Source organism: Trichechus manatus, unplaced genomic scaffold, assembly GCF_000243295.1.
Source record: "Trichechus manatus latirostris isolate Lorelei unplaced genomic scaffold, TriManLat1.0 scaffold00120, whole genome shotgun sequence".
In the NCBI taxonomy this organism is placed as follows: domain Eukaryota; kingdom Metazoa; phylum Chordata; class Mammalia; order Sirenia; family Trichechidae; genus Trichechus; species Trichechus manatus.
In genome coordinates, this window is record NW_004444056.1 from 6,749,047 (window position 1) to 6,754,128 (window position 5,082).

Below are 5,082 nucleotides of genomic sequence, written 5' to 3' on the forward strand. Positions count from 1 at the left end.
AGCTCACGCAATTGTAGAGGCTAGAATGTCCCAAGTCCGTGGATCAGGGTAGAGGTCTCTCCCAAGTCACACAGCTGCAGAAGCTGGCAAGCCCAAGATCGGCAGGTCGGAGAGCAAGGCTCCCACTCATAGGCTATGCAGATCGATGAATCCCAAGTTCGGCAGATAAGCTGACAGCTCAAGTCCCAAGAACCGGAGATGAGGCGACAGGAGGCAGCTGCAGGATCCAGAGAGAGCAAAAAGCCAGAATGTCTGCTTATGTTCAGATGTGGGCCACAACCCCAAGGAGACTCCCTTTCATCTGATTGGCTACTCACAGTATATTCAATCATGGGAGTGATTACATTAAAACACTGAGAATCATGGCCCAGCCAAGTTGACACACAATCTTAACCACCACAGAAGACATTCAAGTGGCTAACACACACTTGAGGAAATGCTCGTGATTACCAGCCATTAGAGAAATGCAAATCAAAACCACAATGAGATACCATCTCGCCCTGGCATTACTGGCACGAATCAAAAAAACGGAAAATAACAAATGTTGGAGAGGCTATGGGGAGATCGGAACTCTTACGCACTGCTCATGGGAATGCAAAACGGTACAACCATGTTGGAAAATGATATGGGGCTTCCTTAGAAAGCTAGAAATAGAAATACCATATGATCCAGCAATCTCACTCCCTGGAATATATTCCTAGAGGAATAAGAGACATCACATGAATAGACATATGCACACCCATGTTCATTGCAGCATTGTTCACAATAGCAAAAAGATGGAAACAAACCTAGATGCCCATCAACAGATGAATGGATAAACAAAATATGGTACACACACAATGGAATACTATGCAATGATGAAGAACAATGATCAATCTGCAAAGCATCTCACAACATGGATAAATCTGGAGGGCGTTATGCTGAGGGAAATAAGTTAATCACAAAAGGACAAATACTGTGTAAGACCACTACTATAAAAACTCATGAAAAGGTTTATACACAGAAAGAAACAATCTTTGATGGTTACAAGGGAGAGGACGAGTGGGAATGGAAAAACACTAAATAGGCAATAGATAAGTGGTAACTTTGGTGAAGGGCAAGACAGTACACAATACTGGGGAAGCCAGCACAACTTGTACAAGGCAAGGTCATGGAAGCTCCATAGACACATCCAAACTCCCAGAGGGACCGAATTGCTGAGCTGAGGTCTGTGGGGACCATGGTCTCAGGGAACATCTATCTCAATTGGCATAACATAGTTTATAAAGAAAATGTTCTACATTCTACTTCGGTGAGTAGTGTCTGGGGTCTTAAAAGCTTGTGAGTGGCCATCTAAGATACTCCACTGGTCTCACCCCTTTGGGAGCAAGAGAGAATGAAGAAAACTAAAGACACAAGGGAAAGATTAGTCTAAAGGACTAATGGACCACAACTACCACAGCCTCCACCAGACTGAGTCCCATACAACTAGATGGTGCCTGGCCACCACTACTGACTGCTCTGACAGGGACCACAATAGAAGGTCCTGGACAGAGCTGGAGAAAAATGTAGAACAAAATTCTAACTCACAAAAAAGACCAGACTTACTGGTCTGACAGAGACTGGAGAAACCCCAAGAGTCTGGCCCCCCGATACCCTTAGCTCAGTAATGAAGTCACTCCTGAGGTTCACCGCTCAGCCAAAGATTAGCAGCCTCATAGAACAAAACAAGACTAAAGGGACACACCAGCTCAGGGGCAAAGACTAGAAGGCAGGAGGGGATGGGAAAGCCGGTAATAGGGAACCCAGGGTAGAGAAGGGAGAGTGTTGACATGTCATTGGGTTGGTAACCAATGTCACAAAACAATATGTGTACTAACTGTTTAATGAGAACCTAGTTTGTTATGTAAACCTTCATCTAAAGTACAAAAAAAAAAAAAAAAACTTGGGTTTTATATGAAGTCCCAGATCTATACATGTGGTTGTAAGAAAGCAAGCGCTCTTGATGGTCTTCATAATAATTTTTACTTGGAAATGTTACTCTGGAAAGAAAGTAGGAACTTCACAAAAGAGAGATCAATGTGGTATACCAAAGACACCAAAAATTACAATTCTGGTGAAAGACAGCAGTTAAAAGTTAATTTGTAAGAAATCTTGATTACTCAGTGCCAATTGAAACTGCTTATTCAGTATCAAAAAAAAAAAAAAAAAAAAAAAAACCAAGGTGGTTTCATACCAGGTATGCAAGAATGGTTTATCTCTAGAAAATCAATCAACGTAATCCAGTTAAAAACAAAAAAAGACAAAAAAAAAAAAAAAAAAAAACCAGACAAAGTAGCTCTAGAACATTTTTGTATGAATTATGTTATGCTAATTGACCTAGATGTACCTAGGTGTCCCCCAAGACCATGATCTCCAGCCCTCAGCCCCAGTAACTCGGTCCACCAAGATGTTTGCATATGTCTAGGACGCTTCTATGACTGTGCTCTATTTTGTGCTTTATTATATATATGAATATACATGTTGTACGTACAAATATGCATGCAAAAATATCCACAGCCTAACCTTTATATGTACGTGGGTATACTCCTATATGCCCTCCTTCCCCTATTCAGGGTATCTATCTGCCTATGTATCTGCTTGTAAGTTATTATTTGTTTTTACTGTTGTTGTAGGGTTGTATATGGTATAGTATTTACTGTAGTTGCCTCTTTGTGTGTGTGTGTGTGTGTTTTCCTCTAAGTGTCTTCCTTTGCCTTGGTCAGGTTTTGCTGACTTTCCCTATACAGCGTACTATCTTTCCCTTCACCAAAGTTAACACTTGTCTACTATCTTGTTAGTGATTTCCCCTCCTCACCTCTCCCCTCCCTTGTAACCATCAAATATTGTTTTGTGTGTAAACCTTTTCCTGAGTTTTTACAATAGTGGTCTCATACAATATTTATCCTTTTGTGATTGACTTATTTCACTCAGCATAATGCCCTCCAAATTCATCCATTTTGTGAGATGTTCCACGGATTCATCGTTGTTCTTTATCTTTGTGTATATGTACCATAATTTGTTTATCCATTCATCTGTTGATGGGCACTTAGGTTGTTTCCATCTTTTAGCTATTGTGAATAATGCTGCAATGAACATGGCTGTACATACGTCTATTCGTGTGATGGCTCTTATTTCTCTAGGATATATTCCTAGGAGTGGGATTTCTGGGTAGCATGGTATTTCTATTTCTAGGCTTTTAAGGAAGCACCATATCGTGTTCTATAGTGGTTGTACCATTTTACATCCCCACCAGCAGTGTATAAAAGTTCTAATCTCCTCACAACCTCACCAGCATTTATTGTTTTCTGAATTTTTGATCAGTGCCATTCTTGTAGGGGTGAGAGGGTATCTCATGGTGATTCTGATTTGCATCTCTCTAATGGCTAATGAGTCAGAATCCACTGGACGACAACGGCTTTTGTTTTAGTTTGGTTTATTGGCTAATGATTGAGAGCATCTTTTGATGTATTTGTTGGTCTCCTGAATGTCCTCTTTGATGAAGTGTCTGTTCATGTCCTTTGCCCATTTTGTGATTGGGTTGCTTGTCTTTTTATTGTTTAGTTGTTGAAGTTTTCTGTATATTTTAGAGATTAAACCTTTATCAGATAAGTTGTTGTTAAAGATTTTTCCCAGCCTGTAGATTCTCTTTTCACTCTTGGAAAAGTCTTTTGATGGGCATAAATATTCGATTTTTATGAAGTCCCAGTGATCTAGTTCATCTTCTGGAGTTTGTGTATTTTTAGTTATGCTTGGTATTCTATTTATGCCATAAATTAGGGTCCCTAGTACTGTCTCTATGTTTTCCTTCATTAACTTTATTGTTTTAGGTTTCACATTTAGGTCTTTGATCCGTTTTGAGTTAGTTTTTGTGTATGGGGTGATGTATGGATCCTGTTTCATTTTTCTGCAAATTGATATCCAGTTTTGCTAGCACCATTGGTTGGACAGACTATCTCTTCCCCCATTGAATGGAATTTGACTCTTTGTCGAAGATCAGGTGTCCATAGGTGGATGGATTTATTTCTGGGTTCTCAGTTCTATTCAACTGGTCTGTGTATCTGTCATTGTACCAGTATCAGACTGTTTTGACTACTATGGCTGTATAGTAGGTTGAGAGACCTGGTGGTGTGAGGCCTCCTGCTTTGTTCTTCTCTTCTAGTAATATTTTACTTATCCAGGGGCTCTTTCCTCTCCACATAAAGTTTGATGATTAGTTTTTACACCTTGTTAAAGAATATTGTTGAAATTTGGATTGGGATCGCATTGTATCTATAGATTTTTTTGGGTAGTATTGACATTTTCACAATGTTAAGTCTTCCTATCCATCAGCTTGGTATGTTTTTCCATTTATGAAGGTCTCTTTTGGTTTCTTGCAGTACTGTTTTATAGTTTTCTTTGTGTAACTTTTTACATCCCTAGTTAGGTTTATTCCTAAGTATTTTATCTTTTGGGAGGCTATTGTAAATGGTATTGTTTTCCTTTTCAGAGTTCTCTTTGTTAGTATAGAGGAATCCAATTGATTTTTGTATGTTGATCTTGTATCCTGCTGCTTTGCTGAATCCTTCTATTAGTTCCAGTAGCTTTCTTGTGAATTCTCTGAGATTTTCTATGTATAGGATCATATGGTCTGTGAATAGGGATAGTTTTACTGCTCTTTACCAAAGGGATGCCCTTTGTTTCCCTTTCTTGTCTTATTGCTCTAGCTGGGACTTCCAGTACAATGTTGATAAATGGCATCCTTGTCTGGTTCCAGTTCTCAGTGGGAATATATTCAGTCTCTCTCCATTGAGAATAATGTTGGCTGTTGGTTTTGTGTATATGCCCTTAATTTTATTGAGAAATTTCCCTTCTATTTCTATTTTGGTGAGAGTTTTTATCAGGAATGGATGTGGACTTTGTTGAATGCCTTTTCCACATCAATTGAGATGATCATGTGATTCTTTTCCTTTATTTTATTTATGTGGTGGATTACGCTGATTGATTTTCTAATGTTGAACTATCCTTACATATCTCGTACGAATCCCACTTTGTCATGATGTATTATTATTTTATATGCTGTTG